Genomic DNA, 24157 nt, shown 5'->3' on the forward strand with positions numbered 1-24157 from the left:
GTTTCCCTTATTATCTCCAGTAATTGTATTATTACACAGGATTTTTTGATGTTACATCGCTCATCTTCTCATTCAGGTCTCTACAATATCGGATCCTCTCAGTGAAGATCTTCTATATAAGAGAATTTTCCTGATTTACCCATCAAAGATGGATATGGACAGAGACAAGATGGTGGAGGGGATATTACACCTCACCCTAGAGATCCTCTTCCGGCTTACTGGAGAGGTGAGAGATTCTGATGACGTCACATTACATCATTCTTATCTATGGGAATAACAGATAGACAGAACTGGAGAGGTGAGGACTCTGGAAATATCTGTAGTGAGATTTATGAATGTGTCTCTACATAACCAGGATTACACAGTAGTGAAGAAGACCCCTAGTGAGCGCTGTCAGGACCCTGTGTCTGAGGGATTGGGAAGAACCCTGAGCCCAATCACAGGGCTTCCACCTCATCACCTGGTACATGAGAACATGAATGACCAAAATATCCTAGATCTGGCCTACAAGATGATTGAGCTGCTGACTGGAGAGGTGACATTGCTGGGAATGCTGAGACATTTTATAGTATAGCTATGAAGGGATTGGGGGATGACTGTCATTGTATGTGTCAGATTCCTATAAGGTGTCAGGACGTCACCGTCTATTTCTCCATGAATGAGTGGGAGTATTTACAAGAACACAAAGATCTGTACAAGGACGTCATGATGGAGGTTCCCCAGCCCCTCACATCACCAGGTAATAGACAGGACTAAATACACACGACCTATAGTTATCTGTATGTAAAGAATGAATTCAGTTCCTGTATGTGTTTCCTCCAGATCTATCCAGTAAGAGGACAACACCAGAGAGATGTCCCCGTCCTCTTCTTCCACAGGACTGTAAACAAGAAGATCCCAATGTTCCTCAGGATCAGGTAGATGGAGAGAAGGTGTCACGAGATCTCCCCTATTTGTCTTGTTTTATCCACCAGTATTATATGTTTTATACTTGTGTAATGAGAACGATGGAGATGGCAGGATTAGAGCTGATCATAGATGGGACTTCTCCAACTGTCTGTGACTTGTACAATATTTTTTTTCAGGGTGAAGATCTGACCCATATTAATACTATAGAGACATATGAAAGGGGTGATGAGCGGTGTAAAGAGGAGATTCCTACATATGACGACCCAGGTGAGTAGTGACCACTAAATGAAGAGAAGTCACAGATTCTTCTCAGTCACAGGCTGTGGATGGTTTACTGGTCATGTAGGCTGGCCATATCACAATCGTGTGACCACCATTTTGCATCTAGGCCAAAACCTTTTCTTCCACCAAAAATTGTACAAATGACTTTGGACTTTGAAAGCCCTTTTCTATAGAACTTACAACCTGGAAGATCCAACTACCAACTGAAATTAGAAGATCCTGACTTTTACCTGCCCAGATCTGTAAACTACAAAGCTAAATGACAGCATATGTAGAAAGTGCTGACAAGTTAGAAAATCACTTAAAGAAAAATATTATGATGAGCCTGTAAGAGAAAGTGGAGGGTAATGATGCTGTTGGCTTCCTAGAATCCTGATATCTTATTAGATTAATCTACCTTCTCTCCATTCTGTGTTGCTGAATGTGCTCATATGGTCCCTACAAGACCAGGTCCAGTCTTTATGACCAAACCTCGCTTTTATGATCGGCAACATTAAACGTGCGGTGAGGACCAAGTGTGAATTTCTGTATAATAACAACAGAGTTTCCCTTTATCCTGACTTTTCAATTTCTTTTTAAACCAAATAACTTCAAATAGATAAATTATACAAAAAACATTACACCTGTGCCATGATATATCTCTAAGCTGTGCGTGGCTGATGGCTGTAATATACATTTATTCACGCCTGCAGGAGATGTGTTGGCTCGAGCCCTGGTTTCATGGATTCACTCCACATCATAAATTACATAACATTATCGATCCTAAAGAATTTCGATGCAATTTATCCTGAAATGGGGGGCACTAATACTTTCTCTACTCTTCTGGTCAGGACTCATAGTATCTCCAACAGTCTACCATAAATAAATAAGTGCAACTCTGGCTTAGTGTTGGAGTCCCCCCCACCCCCCAAACATACATTCTTGTTGGGGATGTAATGTATTTTTTTATCCTGTCTTTTTTTTTACCTGTTCATTCTGTATGATAGTTTGATGGTGGTGGGATCGGCCGGCCTCACATATGTGAGTCTGTAACTCCCTGGTAGTCATTCAACAAAGGTCTCCATTGCCTCTTCCAAATGCCCGAGTTCTAAATTTAAGACATCTCAGCTCTGCACTATTATAAAAAGTTCTCATTAAATGTATATTTCTTCTTGATACTCATCTGACAGAAAATATTGGCCCTTACTATAGTTTAAATTGCCTGGAGCTACCAAGAAGCATACTCTAATTATCCCAGAGAGGTTTCACCACTAGTTACTTTTTTTTTCCGATCTTTTCATTAGATGTGTTATTGTCTATAGTCAAAGTTTTGCCCATCACCCTTTAACCCCTCTACATGGATCTGGATTTACACAGAGACCCCTAGGCTTGGACTTGGTGTTGCCTGCTGTTCTGTGGTGTGAGATGACAAGAAGAATAGTCAGGTGGCCGGATCAGAACAAGGAGGGCAGAGAATATACAAAATCAGAAGACACAATAGTAGTCAGTAAACGAGCTGGGATCACAAGAAGAAACTAAGAAGAAAATACACAACATGGGAGCTGAACCCAGAAGACTTAACCAGCGGAGAACAAGGCTGTATCAGGCAGCTTCCAGCATTATGCATGAGCTTTAGTAGTGTGTGGTGCTTTCCAGTTGAGTTAAGTAGGGAGCATATTTGACTTTGGAAGAGCAGATTTTGCTGGATTAGTTTATGGAAGCCATGTTTCTTTTCAAGAGTTTTTGAGCCACTAATGATGTGGAAACCTCTGTTTTTCCGTTGACAGATGATGGACCTGAGTGGAGGCTTGTTTTTTGTGAGATGAGTAGAAATTTTTATTGGTATCATTTTCGCATATTTCATATTTGGGAGGCAGAATGAACAAACAGTTGAACACCAAACTCTACTTGTTCATGCTATGAGGTTTTCTATTAGACTGTGAACTGTCATTGTCTTGGTGAATAATTCAATATTTTTACATAACTTGCCATTTGTACTAACAGATTAAGTAGAAATGTTCAAAAATATGAATTTCAAGAATATTTTATTCAAATATAATATTTTTTTTACTTAGCAGATGACTGTACTAGGAGATCAGAGGGACAGCTGACATCTTCAATTTTCAAATCAGATGAGCTGGAGATCTCACAGGATACAATTGAAGAGAATGCTATTACTCCAAATATACCATCATCCCTTCCCAGCAAAGATGTGTCATCTGATCCTTTGAAACAGGTCCTATCTTCCGATTCATTACCGACTACTAAGGAAAATCAAAGTCATAAAATAAGCATTAAAAAACTAACTGCTCCTAAAGCTAAGAAGCCATTTTCACGGTCAGAATATGGAAATAGTTTTCCCCTCAAAAAGTTTTTTCTTAAACATCAAAAAATTCAGACAGCAAAGAATAGATTTCCTTGTTTCAAGTGTATGAAATGTTTTAACAAGAAAGCAAGTCTTCTTAGTCACCAAAGAACTCACACAGGGAAGAAGCCTTTTTCATGTTCAGAATGTGAGAAATGTTTTACAGGAAAATCAAATCTTGTTAACCACCAGAGAACTCGCACAGGAGAGAAGCCTTTTTCATGTTCAGAATGTGAGAAATGTTTTACAGGGAAATCAAATCTTGTTAACCACCAGAGAACTCATACAGGAGAGAAGCCTTTTTCATGTTCAGAATGTGAGAAATGTTTTACAGGGAAATCAAATCTAGTTAACCACCAGAGAACTCACACAGGAGAGAAGTCATTTTCTTGTTCAGAATGTGGAAAATGTTTTACAGATAATTCAAGTTTTATCAGACATCAGAGAATTCACACAGGGGAGAAGCCTTTTTCATGTTCAGAGTGTGGGAAATGTTTTAACCGGAAAGCGCATCTTGATAGACATCAGAGAACTCACACAGGGGAGAAGGCTTTTTACTGTTCAGAATGTGGGAAATTTTTTTTCCGGAAAGCGCATCTTGATGGACATCAGAGAACTCACACAGGGGAGAAGCCTTTTTCATGTTCAGAATGTGAGAAATGTTTTAACCAGAAATCAGATCTTGTTACACATCAGAGAACTCACACAGGGGAGAAGCCTTTTTTCCTGTTCAGAATGTGGGAAATGTTTTAACAACAACTCAGCTCTTGTTAGACATCAGAAAACTCACACAGGGGAAAAGCCTTTTTCATGTTCAGAATGTGAGAAATGTTTTACAGGGAAATCAAATCTTGTTAAGCACCAGAGAACTCACACAGGAGTGAAGCCTTTTTCATGTTCAGAATGTGGGAAATGTTTTAACAGCAAATCAGCTCTTGTTAAACATCAGATAACTCACACAGAGGAAAAGCCTTTTTTATGTACAGAATGTGGGAAATGTTTTAACCAGAAATCAAATCTTCTTAGTCACCAGAGAACTCACACAGGGGAGAAGCCTTTTTCCTGTTCAGAATGTGTGAAATTTTTTAATCGGAAAGCGCATCTTGATAGACATCAGAGAAGTCACAGAGGGGAGAAGCCTTTTTTATATCCTTAATGTGGAAAAAGTTTTACTTGAAAAGACTTACCTTTAGCAAAAAAAAATCTTGCTAATAAGTGAGTGCGTCCTATAGACTGGAGATAGCTTCCTGTGACCGAGAACAATGAGACCGTGTCCTTCCTGATCAGTGAGAGAACTGCTCTCTCCTCAAGCCCCACACCTATCTAACTGATTGGTGCAAAAGAGGAGAGGAAGGTACTGGGACCTATGCAGAGGCTGCACGTCCTGACTGAGCAGCTGAAGAACCTAGCTCATGGACCTTTCAGATCATGTAACACTGTTTTACCTATTTTTAAAAGTTGTTAGGTTCCGTTATGAACTGTGCCATTTCTTAATGAGTTTGACCTCCTGAATTCAAATTGGACAATGAGTTTTCCTTTTACTGCTACATATAATTAATGATAAAAGTTTCAGTACTTTGAAACATTATTTTTGTAAATATACCGATGCAGAATATTTTATTATGCCAATTTTCTGATATTTATTTAGAGGAAACTTAGAAACAATTCAAGTAACTAAAACCTGTCTAATCCCTATTGCGAATTTTAAACCGTTACAGAAATTGCACTACAAAATTAGTCCTCATTCAGTGACAACTGTTTTTTGCTTGTTTCTTGTACTCCTGTATCAAATCATCTCTTAAAATTATGCAACAGTAATTTGCAAGCATTGATGGATTTCATTTTCCTTGATATCTTTTTCTCTATAGCTGCAATATCTTGGTTACATCTCTCACCATCCTCGTCTCTCACTACTCCACAGTTTGGTGTAAGAAAAGTCTAGAATGTAAGAAATTAATCATTAAGGACATGTTACAGCCATGATCCTTATATGTTTTGAGGAGAAATAACACCCAACTCTTCATAGTTACTGTATCTGCTCAAGTTTCCCAAAAAGTTAGTTACCACAAATGTAAATGTAAACCATACTGCTTTTTCCTTGCCCTGCAACGAATGAAAAAACTCCTCATCTTGAAGAAGCTTATGAATCTGAAGTCCAATAAAGACTCCTTCTTTTATATTTGCTTCACTTAACCTTGGAAAGTTATCAATCAGATGCATGAATGCTTTTAATTTTTTATCCATAGCCTTTACAAAGTTCTTCATTAGGCCCAACTTGATAAGATTTTGTTGCCACCATTGCCTAGGTGGGTCCTCAACTTATGGATTCAGGACAATTTACTCCCTTGCTGAAGTGAATGTCAGAGAGGCCAGTCCCTTTTTTTGTAGCAATATTCTCTTGCACGACTATCCCACTCACACAGAAAGCAAAAATGAAAAAGTGAAAAAAAAACACTTTTTCATTTTTACGAATCAATTTGTGAAGCACCTGGGGGTTCCAAGTGCTCACTAAGCATCTAGATAGGTGCCTTGGGGGGTCTCGTTTCCAAAATGGGGTCACTTGTGGGGGAGCTCCAATGTTTGGGCACGCAGGGGCTCTCCAAACGCAACATGGTGTCCGCTAACAATTTGAGCCGATTTTCCATTCAATTTGTTAGCGGACACCATGTTGCATTTGGAGAGTCCCCGCCCGGATGTTTCACGGTTATTAGACACCCAAAAAAAACATGCGGGGATCGCTCGTGCATGGCAGGCAATCCCCGCAAAGTTTTTTTGGCCGCGAAGCATATGAGGTGGAGACTCGAGCATGTCACTCAAATACCCATGATACTCAATGCATACCAGAATACCCGATGCAAACTCAAGTAGCGAGCACTTGCGCTCAACAGTAGTCACCATATCGTCATCTTTTTTTCTTACTTTTGAAAAAAATCCCAACCCCATCACAACCCTAACCCCAACCCTAACCTCAACCCTAACCGTAGCACAATCCTAACCGTAGCACAACCCTAACCCTAGCACAACCCTAACCTGAGAGTTTATTTTTTACGCCTTTCCTCCTGCAGTATAAGTGATTAGACAACCTTATTCTTCGGGTCGGTGAGACTACAGCGATACCAGAATCATATGGGGTTTTTATGACTGACAGCTGTCACACACTAAAAGTCGCATTTTTTGTAAAATCTAGTTTTTGCATCGCCATATTTTGAGAGCTATAATTTTTCCAGATTTTGGCAGACAGTCATTTGACGGCTTGTTTTTTGCGGGATGAGTTGACTTCATTATTGGTGCCATTTTCAGGCACGTGACATTTTTTGATTGCTTTCTATTCCGATTTTTGGGAGGCAGAATAAACAAAAACCAACAATTCAGGAATTGTTTTTTTGTTTTTTTTTATTCTGTTCCGCGTGTGGTAAAATTGATAAGGCAGCTTTATTCTTCGGGTCAGTACGTTTACAGCGGTACCACATTTATATAGTTTTTCTATGTTTTGCACTTTTACATAATAAAAGTAATTTTATAGAAAAAAATATTTTTTAGCATCGCTTTATTCTGAGAGCTATAACTTTTTTATTTTTCAGCTGATGGAGCTGTATGGCAGCTTGTTTTTTGCTGGACGAGATGACATTTTCAGCGGTACCATTTTTATTTATATTTGTCTTTTTGATCGCGTGTTATTGCATTTTTTGTTTGGCAGTATGGTGATAAAGCATTGTTTTTTGCTTAGTTTTTTATTTATTTTTTTTACCGTGTTCACTGAAGGGGTTAGGGAGAAGATTGTTTGGAGATGCACTGCGCATGTCCAAAAAATCTTCCTGCTGTCTGGCAATCCGGATGTTGTCATGATGACATCGGGTCGTCATGGCAACATCCTGGAAGCCATGGCAGACAGCGCTGGAAGCCGGAAGAGGAGGTGAGTATCTGCGATCACCCCCCCCTTGCCACCGCAATGCTGCGATCGACTTTGATCGCAGCATCACAGGGGTTAATGTTCTGGGAGCGGTGCGTGACCGCTCCCTGCACATAGTACCGGGTGTCAGCTGTGACAGTCAGCTGACACCCGGCGGCGATCGCGCCCGCACAGCCTGTGTGCGCGCGCGCGATCGCCATGACGTACTAATACAGGTCTGGCTCTTAAGTCCCAGGGCACAGACGCGTATTCGTACATCTAATGTTGTTAAGGGGTTAAAGACATTTTCATTGCAATGGTACATTGTAAATTCTCTCCATCTGCTTTCAATGTACATTTTGGTGGTCTTAAAGATGAGATAGAACAGGCTTGCAGAACAGCAAATATCAGCACTGCTGGCAGAAACAGATGATCTTGAAAATAGGTCAAGGCTCAATGATATACCACTTATTGGTGTGCCTGAAAAAATAGAAGGCGCCTTTCCTACTGAATTCTTTGAAAACTGGCTGAAATGAATAATCAGGCTCGAAACCTTAACCCTCCTATAAACTGTAGAACGAGGTCATAGGGTGCTCATCTTCCTCCTGGGCTTCCACAAAGACCTGTGCTGGCTAAAGTTTTACACTACCGGGACAAAGATATTATCCTGCGACAGGCAAGGGATCACCCAGATGTAACAATCAGTGGGTCCAAAATCTAGATCTTTCCAGATTATTCTATAGAAGGACTGAAACAAAGAGCCAGATTCATTGATATCAAAAAACATCTGAGAGATCAGCATGTTCCATATTCAATTATTATATTTAATAAACCTTTCTGAATTGACGTCTGCAATAAACCAGCAGCACGAGAATTATCCACAAATTTCTCCAGATCCTGATATTCATCGGTTTTGACAAACCCATGAATCTGCAGCAGCTGAACATCAAACTTAAAACGCCAAGAAAAGAATACGGATCAGGTTAGCACAATCTGATACAAATAATCTTAAATGTTTGTTGGGTAAGACCCTATTTGCGCTACTTTCTCCCTAGTGTTTTATCTTGGATACAGCAGCAGTACCTTGGAATCGTCTCCCGGTCTGGAAATTGTCAAAGGAGAGCCCGGCTGCAGAGGGCATTATCTATATATCTACATCATGGAATACTTTTACAATTGACTATCATCAAGGGTTACAAACTATTAGACAAAATGGAGGATCCATTATGGACATGGACAGCTCTACAAACATTTCCTAATGACAATAAGTTTACACTTGAATGGGACTCTAATTTAAATAATTGTCTGCACATTATGTTAGCATGTTTACATAAAAAGAGAACACAATTGTGTGAAACTGCAACTGAAAAAGTTCTATATTTAGCTAAGGACTGTGAAGACCTGGGGTATTCTGTTGGCATAATACTACTCAGACAACACAGTGTGAGGGTAAAGCAGTGTGACAATATTTTATTGAACCACCAAACGGACATTAAACAGAACAGTCCCAACAAATACCTAAGATGGTACAACATTACACAGTCTTGTCCTTCTGCTGACTCGTCAGGGATAGAACTGTGATTTTGGGACTTCCAGGGCCAACTACCTCAACCAGTGGCCCCCGCTTTTGGCGGGCGTCCTCAGAGAGGAAGTAGCAGCCAGCTTAGGAAGCTGACAGTCCATCGAGGTACAAGGCCAGGAGACCCAAGGGTCCCACCCTGGCCTCTCTGAGAGTTTCCATGGGTTCCAGGCGACCCGAGGGTCCCACCTGGCAGCCCCTAACAACATATCCATGGGGCCAGGTGACTTCATCGTCCCAACCTGGTCTCCACAAATGTATCCATGGGTTCTCTGATGGTCAAAGGAGCAGCTCCGTATCCTTCCAGTCAGGGCCGTTCATCCTTAGGCTGGAATCATGTAGAATCCAAATCTGTGTCTTTCTGGATTGAGCCATGCTACCAAGCTGATGCCCTGAAAACTCTGACTGATTTTTGATTCTCTCTTTCAATTCTCACTGCTACAGAGGCATATGTCCCTTAAATAGTTACAGTTGTCCTTTCACGTATGCATCCACAGGTCAAGGATTAGGGAGGGTATTATTCCACAGGGCTCATGTTTCATTGTTTGAGCATTTAATCATTTTATATAGTTGGTATAGCAGTGATCTCTTGTAAATCAACATCAAGATGGCTTTAGTAAATATGCAATTAGCATAATAACAAATATCATTGTTTAAAAACTAAGAGTTTTCAACATTCAGCTTTATGCAAATAATCATATGTCCTTCTTGACCAGCCACAGAAATACACATACATTCACAAACACAATAGTGGATTTCTCTTGGTTTAACAAATGTAGACTTCTGGCTGATTAAGATAAAAAGCTGTTTTGTCACAAGGACCTATTAGGCTATGTGCCCACGTAGCGAATTTCAAGCGGATATGCTGCGGAATTTCCGCAGCGTATACGCTTGGTAAACGCTATGTAATCTGCCCCCCATGGTCCCCAAGGGGATTCCGCAGGTTCAATGCCCATGCTGCGGATTTTTCCGCAGCGTTTTTGCTGTGGGGAAAAATCAACAGCATGTTCATTAATTTTACGTTTCCCCAAGCGGAATTGCCTTTGCAGTGCAAGAAAAAACGCAAGGCAATTCCGCATGTGGAAATCGTGCGATAAACGTACGATAAACGCGTGCGGAATTCCACATGCGTTTATCCGGGAGAGGACATGCAGAAATGAAGCAGAAAATTTCTGCTTCATTTCCGCAGCGTGGGCACATAGCCTTAAGGTTTGAATCTCATCCAGAATATAAAAAAAAAAAAATTCTAACACTATCACATCCATATTACAATTAGACCATGAGCCAATAATGAATAAATCGAAAAAACTGCAAAGAGACAGGGATCATTATCGTATTATAAAAAAGAAAGAAACACAAAGTGTGCCCTGAGTGATCGAACAAAATCTAAAATTTCTCTACCTATACAACTAAAGGACAAGGCTAATGAATGTATTGATACAAAAAAAAATTTAAAAAAATGAAAATATTAAGATCGAACCGAAGATAACAAATAACAAAATAATTGAGAAAGTGCTACCAAATAGAATTGAACCTTTATCAATTGCATCAGTTGAATCTACAAAAATTACTGTAAGCAGGAGAACAAATTTGACAAACACTCCTCCTATACAAAATTCAAATACAATACTTCCATCTTCTGAATGGAAAACCTCTACCTTCATTTTGGTTCTTAATGAAAAAAAAACATCTAGACAACATTAGACTACAAATAGAATAAATGAAGAAAGGGAAAGTGCTTGTGTAAGTAAAAATAAAACTGAGACAACTAGAGGCAATAAATTAAATAAAAGTCTAATTCCACCTAATGAAATTGAATCTCTAATCAAATTCTCTGATCCCACTTCTACTCCACTACTGGACCTCTCAGTATATGACACTACATCAGACATTGTTTCCTCTACTAAAAAAACAAGCAATATTATCATAGTGGACAATACCACAACTGGTACTAAAGGTCTGGTACCTTTTTTACCCCAGGCTGTGTCCCCCAAGAAAGGGCAATTAACCAATACTTCTCCCCCAAACCAGGGAAAAGAGAAAACCTATTAGAGGAACACGAGGAGGAAGAAAAGAGGGAAAATAAACCTACCCCAAGCCCCAAACAACATATCCATGGGGCCACAAATATTTTTAATCTGTCGGACTAACTTTTATCAAATGATGAGAAATGAATGTTATCAAAAGGACTTTCCTTTTGTCCCACAAACAAACCCAAAGACTTTGGTCTTTTTTTAAATCTTCAGGTATTTACGAGGAAAATGACTGACTGAAAATACATTTTACAATAAATAAAGTGAGAGAACAGCCTGTTTTATCTTCATCACAAACTGATTTACAATTTCATGTGAATGTAAAAACAAAATCCCATTTTTATCCGATCGAGAGTAAGGGACATCACATTAGCACCTTCCATGATATAGTTCTTGATAAATTAAAATAACTTACAATTAAAGGAGGCCCACCACAAAAAATAAAAATAATCTTTCAATATCTGAGAAAAAAGCTCTACAATCCTTACGTAATAATGAGAACTTAGTCATTAGAGCTGCTGATAAAGGTGGGATATAGTAATACAAAACTGCACAGATTATTGCAGAGAAGCATACAGGATAATATCAGATGTGGAATACTATCAGACAATTCCTTCAGACCCTTTACCTAAAGTGATGCTAATAAATAATAGTTTGATCAACAGAGCAATGGAGGAAAATATATTAAATCTAAAAGAAAAAAGTTTCTCTTAATCAAAAATCCCACTACTCCCTTCTTTTATCACCTTCCAAAAATCCATAATAGTCTTGCCAATCCCCCTGGAAGACCTATAATATCAGGCATTGGATCTCTGATGAGCAATCTGTCAGAATATATTGACAAAATAATGCAGGATCATGTGTCAAAATTACCTAAATATCTAAAAGATTCTACACATCTAATTCAACTTCTACAAGAGATACAATGGGAGCCGAATTATGGTTTTCTCACATTAGATGTATCATCTTTATATTAAAATATATTAAAGGATATCGGATTGACATGTTTCAAAAATATTAGACGGATGTCAGATTGTCCAGTAGACAAATCCTTCATCTACACAGGGCTATCCTTTATTTAAAAAAATAATTATTTTACATTTGAAGGTGAACATTACCATCAGACGCGAGGCAATGCGATGGGTTCAAAGGTCGCACCAACCTACGCAAATCTATTCATAGGGGTATTTGAGGAGATTTTTATTCAAAATAATAAATGGAAAAAGTATATAACTTTATATAAAAGGTTCATTGATGACCCTTTCTTTATATGGGACAATTGTAACAATAACATGCAATCCTTTATTAGCTACATGAATTCTAATAATTGGGGTATTTCCTTCTCACCCCTATATGATTTTGTAAATTTTAATTTTTTGGATATAAATGTGTTTATTAAGGAATATTCCATATGTACGAAAACCTTTTTTTAAAAAGTTGACACAAACAGTTATATCCATTATAAAAGCGGACATTATGTGAAGTGGCTGTGAATTGTAGGGTTGACATTGATTTTATCCATACACTAACAAAATCTGTTCAGAGGTCAGCTTAGGGTTTACTTCATACACACACAGATTGCCAAAGGCCAATAGAGATCCCGAATATAGACCTAAAAATAAAACAGAACTTTTATTTCACTTATTAGATATAACGGAAGGACACACACTAAAAACACACAGTGCTGGATAGTGGAATTCTTTCAGCGAAGGGTTACATAACCCATAACTACTAAAGTGCTTGTGCTTCTATATTGATGGTTGTATATCAATTAATTATTATAATTCTTGGGGACCAGTCCTCAGTCCAATCTTATTCCGTGCGTTCTGATCATTCAGTATTGAGATTTTTATTTGTCCTAGACTAGGATATAGGGAATTATGCTGTACATAACTGGGATATAGGGACTAGGATATAGGGAATTATGCTGTACATAACTGGGATATAGGGACTAGGATATAGGGAATTATGCAGTACATAACTGGGAAATAGGGACTAGGATATAGGGAATTATGCTGTACATAACTGGGATATAGGAACTAGGATATAGGGAATTATGCTGTACATAACTAGGATATAGGGACTAGGATATAGGGAATAATGCTGTACATAACTGGGATATAGGGACTAGGATATAGGGAATTATGCTGTACATAACTAGGATATAGGGACTAGGATATAGGGAATAATGCTGTACATAACTGGGATATAGGGACTAGGATATAGGGAATTATGCTGTACATAACTGGGATATAGGGACTAGGATATAGGGAATTATGCTGCACATAACTGGGATATAGGGACTAGGATATAGGGAATTATGCTGTACATAACTGGGATATAGGGACTAAGATATAGGGAATTATGCTGTACATAACTAGGATATAGGGACTAGGATATAGGGAATAATGCTGTACATAACTGGGATATAGGGACTAGGATATAGGGAATTATGCTGTACATAACTGGGATATAGGGACTAGGATATAGGGAATTGTGCTGTACATAACTAGGATATAGGGACTAGGATATAGGGAATAATGCTGTACATAACTGGGATATAGGGACTAGGATATAGGGAATTATGCTGTACATAACTAGGATATAGGGACTAGGATATAGGGAATTATGCTGTACATAACTAGGATATAGGGACTAGGATATAGGGAATAATGCTGTACATAACTGGGATATAGGGACTAGGATATAGGGAATTATGCTGTACATAACTGGGATATAGGGACTAGGATATAGGGAATTATGCTGTACATAACTAGGATATAGGGACTAGGATATAGGGAATTATGCTGTACATAACTAGGATATAGGGACTAGGATATAGGGAATAATGCTGTACATAACTGGGATATAGGGACTAGGATATAGGGAATTAAGCTGTACATAACTGGGATATAGGAACTAGGATATAGGGAATTATGCTGTACATAACTAGGATATAGGGACTAGGATATAGGGAATAATGCTGTACATAACTGGGATATAGGGACTAGGATATAGGGAATTATGCTGTACATAACTAGGATATAGGGACTAGGATATAGGGAATAATGCTGTACATAACTGGGATATAGGGACTAGGATATAGGGAATTATGCTGTACATAACTGGGATATAGGGACTAGGATATAGGGAATTATGCTGTACATAACTGGGATATAGGGACTAGGATATAGGGAATTATGCTGTACATAACTAGGATATAGGGACTAGGATATAGGGAATAATGCTGTACATAACTGGGATATAGGGACTAGGATATAGGGAATTATGCTGTACATAACTGGGATATAGGGACTAGGATATAGGGAATTATGCAGTACATAACTGGGAAATAGGGACTAGGATATAGGGAATTATGCTGTACATAACTGGGATATAGGAACTAGGATATAGGGAATTATGCTGTACATAACTAGGATATAGGGACTAGGATATAGGGAATAATGCTGTACATAACTGGGATATAGGGACTAGGATATAGGGAATTATGCTGTACATAACTGGGATATAGGGACTAGGATATAGGGAATTATGCAGTACATAACTGGGAAATAGGGACTAGGATATAGGGAATTATGCTGTACATAACTGGGATATAGGAACTAGGATATAGGGAATTATGCTGTACATAACTAGGATATAGGGACTAGGATATAGGGAATAATGCTGTACATAACTGGGATATAGGGACTAGGATATAGGGAATTATGCTGTACATAACTAGGATATAGGGACTAGGATATAGGGAATAATGCTGTACATAACTGGGATATAGGGACTAGGATATAGGGAATTATGCTGTACATAACTGGGATATAGGGACTAGGATATAGGGAATTATGCTGTACATAACTGGGATATAGGGACTAAGATATAGGGAATTATGCTGTACATAACTAGGATATAGGGACTAGGATATAGGGAATAATGCTGTACATAACTGGGATATAGGGACTAGGATATAGGGAATTATGCTGTACATAACTGGGATATAGGGACTAGGATATAGGGAATTGTGCTGTACATAACTAGGATATAGGGACTAGGATATAGGGAATAATGCTGTACATAACTGGGATATAGGGACTAGGATATAGGGAATTATGCTGTACATAACTAGGATATAGGGACTAGGATATAGGGAATTATGCTGTACATAACTAGGATATAGGGACTAGGATATAGGGAATAATGCTGTACATAACTGGGATATAGGGACTAGGATATAGGGAATTATGCTGTACATAACTGGGATATAGGGACTAGGATATAGGGAATTATGCTGTACATAACTAGGATATAGGGACTAGGATATAGGGAATTATGCTGTACATAACTAGGATATAGGGACTAGGATATAGGGAATAATGCTGTACATAACTGGGATATAGGGACTAGGATATAGGGAATTATGCTGTACATAACTGGGATATAGGAACTAGGATATAGGGAATTATGCTGTACATAACTAGGATATAGGGACTAGGATATAGGGAATAATGCTGTACATAACTGGGATATAGGGACTAGGATATAGGGAATTATGCTGTACATAACTAGGATATAGGGACTAGGATATAGGGAATAATGCTGTACATAACTGGGATATAGGGACTAGGATATAGGGAATTATGCTGTACATAACTGGGATATAGGGACTAGGATATAGGGAATTATGCTGTACATAACTGGGATATAGGGACTAGGATATAGGGAATTATGCTGTACATAACTAGGATATAGGGACTAGGATATAGGGAATAATGCTGTACATAACTGGGATATAGGGACTAGGATATAGGGAATTATGCTGTACATAACTGGGATATAGGGACTAGGATATAGGGAATTGTGCTGTACATAACTAGGATATAGGGACTAGGATATAGGGAATAATGCTGTACATAACTGGGATATAGGGACTAGGATATAGGGAATTATGCTGTACATAACTAGGATATAGGGACTAGGATATAGGGAATAATGCTGTACATAACTGGGATATAGGGACTAGGATATAGGGAATTATGCTGTACATAACTGGGATATAGGGACTAGGATATAGGGAATTATGCTGTACATGACTAGGATATAGGGAATTATGCTGTACATAACTAGGATATAGGGAATTATGCTGTACATAACTGGGATATAGGGACTAGGATATAGGGAATTATGCAGTACATAACTGGAATATAGGGACTAGGATATAGGGAATTATGCTGTACATAACTGGGATGAAGGGACTAGGATATAGGAAATTATGCTGTACATAACTGGGATATAGGGACTAGGATATAGGGAATTATGCAGTACATAACTGGGATATAGGGACTGGGATATAGGGAATTATGCTGTACATAACTAGGATATAGGGAATTATGCAGTACATAACTGGGATATAGGGACTAGGATATAGGGAATTATGCTGTACATAACTAGGATATAGGGACTAGGATATAGGGAATTATGCTGTACATGACTAGGATATAGGGAATTATGCTGTACATAACTAGGATATAGGGAATTATGCTGTACATAACTGGGATATAGGGACTAGGATATAGGGAATTATGCTGTACATAACTGGGATATAGGGACTAGGATATAGGGAATTATGCTGTACATGACTAGGATATAGGGAATTATGCTGTACATAACTAGGATATAGGGAATTATGCTGTACATAACTGGGATATAGGGACTAGGATATAGGGAATTATGCAGTACATAACTGGGATGAAGGGACTAGGATATAGGGAATTATGCTGTACATAACTGGGATATAGGGACTAGGATATAGGGAATTATGCTGTACATAACTGGGATATAGGGACTAGGATATAGGGAATTATGCTGTACATGACTAGGATATAGGGAATTATGCTGTACATAACTAGGATATAGGGAATTATGCTGTACATAACTGGGATATAGGGACTAGGATATAGGGAATTATGCAGTACATAACTGGGATATAGGGACTAGGATATAGGGAATTATGCTGTACATAACTGGGATATAGGGACTAGGATATAGGGAATTATGCTGTACATGACTAGGATATAGGGAATTATGCTGTACATAACTAGGATATAGGGAATTATGCTGTACATAACTGGGATATAGGGACTAGGATATAGGGAATTATGCAGTACATAACTGGGATGAAGGGACTAGGATATAGGAAATTATGCTGTACATAACTGGGATATAGGGACTAGGATATAGGGAATTATGCAGTACATAACTGGGATATAGGGACTGGGATATAGGGAATTATGCTGTACATAACTAGGATATAGGGAATTATGCAGTACATAACTGGGATATAGGGACTAGGATATAGGGAATTATGCTGTACATAACTAGGATATAGGGACTAGGATATAGGGAATTATGCTGTACATAACTAGGATATAGGGACTAGGATATAGGGAATTATGCAGTACATAACTGGGATATAGGGACTGGGATATAGGGAATTATGCTGTACATAACTAGGATATAGGGACTAGGATATAGGGAATTATGCTGTACATGACTAGGATATAGGGAATTATGCTGTACATAACTAGGATATAGGGAATTATGCTGTACATAACTGGGATATAGGGACTAGGATATAGGGAATTATGCTGTACATAACTGGGATATAGGGACTAGGATATAGGGAATTATGCTGTACATGACTAGGATATAGGGAATTATGCTGTACATAACTAGGATATAGGGAATTATGCTGTACATAACTGGGATATAGGGACTAGGATATAGGGAATTATGCAGTACATAACTGGGATGAAGGGACTAGGATATAGGGAATTATGCTGTACATAACTGGGATATAGGGACTAGGATATAGGGAATTATGCTGTACATAACTGGGATATAGGGACTAGGATATAGGGAATTATGCTGTACATGACTAGGATATAGGGAATTATGCTGTACATAACTAGGATATAGGGAATTATGCTGTACATAACTGGGATATAGGGACTAGGATATAGGGAATTATGCAGTACATAACTGGGATATAGGGACTAGGATATAGGGAATTATGCTGTACATAACTGGGATATAGGGACTAGGATATAGGGAATTATGCTGTACATGACTAGGATATAGGGAATTATGCTGTACATAACTAGAATATAGGGAATTATGCTGTACATAACTGGGATATAGGGACTAGGATATAGGGAATTATGCAGTACATAACTGGGATGAAGGGACTAGGATATAGGAAATTATGCTGTACATAACTGGGATATAGGGACTAGGATATAGGGAATTATGCAGTACATAACTGGGATATAGGGACTGGGATATAGGGAATTATGCTGTACATAACTAGGATATAGGGAATTATGCAGTACATAACTGGGATATAGGGACTAGGATATAGGGAATTACGCTGTACATAACTAGGATATAGGGACTAGGATATAGGGAATTATGCAGTACATAACTGGGATATAGGGACTAGGATATAGGGAATTATGCTGTACATAACTGGGATATAGGGACTAGGATATAGGGAATTATGCTGTACATAACTAGGATATAGGGACTAGGATATAGGGAATTATGCAGTACATAACTGGGATATAGGGACTAGGATATAGGGAATTATGCTGTACATAACTGGGATATAGGGAATTATGCTGTACATAACTGGGATATAGGGACTAGGATATAGGGAATTATGCTGTACATAACTAGGATATAGGGAATTATGCTGTACATAACTGGGATATAGGGACTAGGATATAGGGAATTATGCTGTACATAACTAGGATATAGGGAATTATGCTGTACATAACTGGGATATAGGGACTAGGATATAGGGAATTATGCAGTACATAACTGGGATATAGGGACTAGGATATAGGGAATTATGCTGTACATAACTGGGATATAGGGACTAGGATATAGGGAATTATGCTGTACATGACTAGGATATAGGGAATTATGCTGTACATAACTAGGATATAGGGACTAGGATATAGGGAATTATGCAGTACATAACTGGGATATAGGGACTAGGATATAGGGAATTATGCTGTACATAACTGGGATATAGGGACTAGGATATAGGGAATTATGCAGTACATAACTGGGATATAGGGACTAGGATATAGGGAATTATGCAGTACATAACTGGGATGAAGGGAGTAGGATATAGGAAATTATGCTGTACATAACTGGGATATAGGGACTAGGATATAGGGAATTATGCAGTACATAACTGGGATATAGGGACTGGGATATAGGGAATTATGCTGTACATAACTAGGATATAGGGAATTATGCAGTACATAACTGGGATATAGGGACTAGGATATAGGGAATTATGCTGTACATAACTAGGATATAGGGACTAGGATATAGGGAATTATGCAGTACATAACTGGGATATAGGGACTAGGATATAGGGAATTATGCTGTACATAACTGGGATATATGGACTAGGATATAGGGAATTATGCTGTACATAACTAGGATATAGGGACTAGGATATAGGGAATTATGCAGTACATAACTGGGATATAGGGACTAGGATATAGGGAATTATGCTGTACATAACTGGGATATAGGGAATTATGCTGTACATAACTGGGATATAGGGACTAGGATATAGGGAATTATGCTGTACATAACTAGGATATAGGGAATTATGCTGTACATAACTGGGATATAGGGACTAGGATATAGGGAATTATGCAGTACATAACTGGGATGAAGGGACTAGGATATAGGGAATTATGCTGTACATAACTGGGATATAGGGACTAGGATATAGGGAATTATGCTGTACATAACTGGGATATAGGGACTAGGATATAGGGAATTATGCTGTACATGACTAGGATATAGGGAATTATGCTGTACATAACTAGGATATAGGGAATTATGCTGTACATAACTGGGATATAGGGACTAGGATGTAGGGAATTATGCAGTACATAACTGGGATATAGGGACTAGGATATAGGGAATTATGCTGTACATAACTGGGATATAGGGACTAGGATATAGGGAATTATGCTGTACATAACTAGGATATAGGGAATTATGCTGTACATAACTGGGATATAGGGACTAGGATGTAGGGAATTATGCAGTACATAACTGGGATATAGGGACTAGGATATAGGAAATTATGCTGTACATAACTGGGATATAGGGACTAGGATATAGGGAATTATGCTGTACATAACTGGGATATAGGGACTGGGATATAGGGAATTATGCTGTACATAACTAGGATATAGGGAATTATGCAGTACATAACTGGGATATAGGGACTAGGATATAGGGAATTATGCTGTACATAACTAGGATATAGGGACTAGGATATAGGGAATTATGCAGTACATAACTGGGATATAGGGACTGGGATATAGGGAATTATGCTGTACATAACTAGGATATAGGGACTGGGATATAGGGAATTATGCTGTACATAACTGGGATGAAGGGACTAGGATATAGGAAATTATGCTGTACATAACTGGGATATAGGGACTAGGATATAGGGAATTATGCTGTACATAACTGGGATATAGGGACTAGGATATAGGGACTAGGATATAGAGAATTATGCAGTACATAACTGGGATGAAGGGACTAGGATATAGGGACTAGGATATAGAGAATTATGCAGTACATAACTGGGATGAAGGGACTAGGATATAGGAAATTATGCTGTACATAACTGGGATATAGGGACTAGGATATAGGGAATTATGCTGTACATAACTGGGATATAGGGACTGGGATATAGGGAATTATGCTGTACATAACTAGGATATAGGGAATTATGCAGTACATAACTGGGATATAGGGACTAGGATATAGGGAATTATGCTGTACATAACTAGGATATAGGGACTAGGATATAGGGAATTATGCAGTACATAACTGGGATATAGGGACTGGGATATAGGGAATTATGCTGTACATAACTAGGATATAGGGACTAGGATATAGGGAATTATGCTGTACATAACTAGGATATAGGGACTGGGATATAGGGAATTATGCTGTACATAACTAGGATATAGGGACTAGGATATAGGGAATTATGCAGTACATAACTGGGATATAGGGACTAGGATATAGGGAATTATGCTGTACATAACTGGGATATAGGGAATTATGCTGTACATAACTGGGATATAGGGACTAGGATATAGGGAATTGTGCTGTACATAACTGGGATATAGGGACTAGGATATAGGGAATTATGCTGTACATGACTAGGATATAGGGAATTATGCTGTACATAACTAGGATATAGGGAATTATGCTGTACATAACTGGGATATAGGGACTAGGATATAGGGAATTATGCAGTACATAACTGGGATATAGGGACTAGGATATAGGGAATTATGCTGTACATAACTGGGATGAAGGGACTAGGATATAGGAAATTATGCTGTACATAACTGGGATATAGGGACTAGGATATAGGGAATTATGCAGTACATAACTGGGATATAGGGACTGGGATATAGGGAATTATGCTGTACATAACTAGGATATAGGGACTAGGATATAGGGAATTATGCAGTACATAACTGGGATATAGGGACTAGGATATAGGGAATTATGCTGTACATAACTGGGATATAGGGAATTATGCTGTACATAACTGGGATATAGGGACTAGGATATAGGGAATTATGCTGTACATAACTGGGATGAAAGGACTAGGATATAGGAAATTATGCTGTACATAACTGGGATATAGGGACTAGGATATAGGGAATTATGCAGTACATAACTGGGATATAGGGCCTGGGATATAGGGAATTATGCTGTACATAACTAGGATATAGGGACTAGGATATAGGGAATTATGCTGTACATAACTAGGATATAGGGACTAGGATATAGGGAATTATGCTGTACATAACTAGGATATAGGGACTAGGATATAGGGAATTATGCTGTACATAACTGGGATATAGGGATTAGGATATAGGGAATTATGCAGTACATAACTGGGATATAGGGAATTCTGCTGTACATAACTAGGATACAGGGACTAGGATATAGGGAATTATGCTGTACATAACTAGGATATAGGGAATTATGCAGTACATAACTGGGATATAGGGACTAGGATATAGGGAATTATGCTATACATAACTAGGATATAGGGACTAGGATATAGGGAATTATGCTGTACATAACTGGGATATAGGGACTAGGATATAGGGAATTATGCTGTACATAACTAGGATATAGGGACTAGGATATAGGGAATTATGCTGTACGTAACTGGGATATAGGGACTAGGATATAGGGAATTGTGCTGTACATAACTAGGATATAGGGACTAGGATATAGGGAATTATGCTGTACATAACTGGGATATAGGGACTAGGATATAGGAAATTGTGCTGTACATAACTAGGATATAGGGACTAGGATATAGGGAATTATGCAGTACATAACTGGGATATAGGGACTAGGATATAGGGAATTATGCTGTACATAACTAGGATATAGGGAATTATGCTGTACATAACTAGGATATAGGGAATTATGCAGTACATAACTTGGATATAGGGACCAGGATATAGGGAATTATGCTGTACATAACTGGTATATAGGGACTAGGATATAGGGAATTATGCAGTACATAACTAGGATATGGGGACTAGGATATAGGGAATTATGCTGTACATAACTAGGATATGGGGACTAGGATATAGGGAATTATGCTGTACATAACTGGGATATAGGGACTAGGATATAGGGAATTATGCAGTACATAACTAGGATATAGGGACTAGGATATAGAGAATTATGCAGTACATAACTAGGATATAGGGACTAGGATATAGGGAATTATGCAGTACATAGCTAGGATATAGGGACTAGGATATAGGGAATTATGCTGTACATAACTGGGATATAGGGACTAGGATATAGGGAATTATGCAGTACTTAACTGGGATATAGGGACTAGGATATAGGGAATTATGCTGTACATAACTGGGATATAGGGACTAGGATATAGAGAATTATGCAGTACTTAACTGGGATATAGGGAATTATGCAGTACATAACTGGAATATAGGGACTAGGATATAGAGAATTATGCTGTACATAACTAGGATATAGGAACTAGGATATAGGGAATTATGCAGTACATAACTAGGATATAGGGAATTATGCTGTACATAACTGGGATATAGGGACTAGGATATAGGGAATTATGCAGTACATAACTGGAATATAGGGACTAGGATATAGAGAATTATGCAGTACATAACTGGGATATAGGGACTAGGATATAGGGAATTATGCAGTACATAACTAGGATATAGGAACTAGGATATAGGGAATTATGCAGTACATAACTAGGATATAGGAACTAGGATATAGGGAATTATGCTGTACATAACTAGGATATAGGGACTAGGATATAGGGAATTATGCAGTACATAACTTGGATATAGGGACTAGGATATAGGGAATTATGCTGTACATAACTGGGATATAGGGAATTATGCTGTACATAACTAGGATATAGGGACTAGGATATAGGGAATTATGCAGTACATAACTGGGATATAGGGACTAGGATATAGGGAATTATGCTGTACATAACTGGGATATAGGGACTAGGATATAGGGAATTATGCTGTACATAACTAGGATATAGGGACTAGGATATAGGGAATTATGCAGTACATAGCTAGGATATAGGGAATTATGCTGTACATAGCTAGGATATAGGGACTAGGATATAGGGAATTATGCTGTACATAACTGGGATATAGGGACTAGGATATAGGGAATTATGCTGTACATAACTAGGATATAGGGACTAGGATATTGGGAATTATGCTGTACATAACTGGGATATAGGGACTAGGATATAGGGAATTATGCAGTACATAGCTAGGATATAGGGAATTATGCTGTACATAGCTAGGATATAGGGACTAGGATATAGGGAATTATGCTGTACATAACTGGGATATAGGGACTAGGATATAGGGAATTATGCAGTACATAACTGGGATATAGGGACTAGGATATAGGGAATTATGCTGTACATAACTGGGATA

The 24157-nt window shown here is 38.3% G+C and overlaps 1 pseudogene; it reads left to right on the forward strand.

Moving 5' to 3' along the window:
* Window positions 1–475: 475 nt before the first annotated feature.
* Window positions 476–24157, forward strand: part of LOC141270823 (uncharacterized) — a 68548-nt pseudogene continuing 44866 nt past the window's right edge.

This window comes from Phyllobates terribilis, unplaced genomic scaffold (assembly GCF_046119375.1).
Source record: "Phyllobates terribilis strain yellow unplaced genomic scaffold, ASM4611937v1 Scaffold_5__5_contigs__length_657084704, whole genome shotgun sequence".
Lineage (NCBI taxonomy): Eukaryota > Metazoa > Chordata > Amphibia > Anura > Dendrobatidae > Phyllobates > Phyllobates terribilis.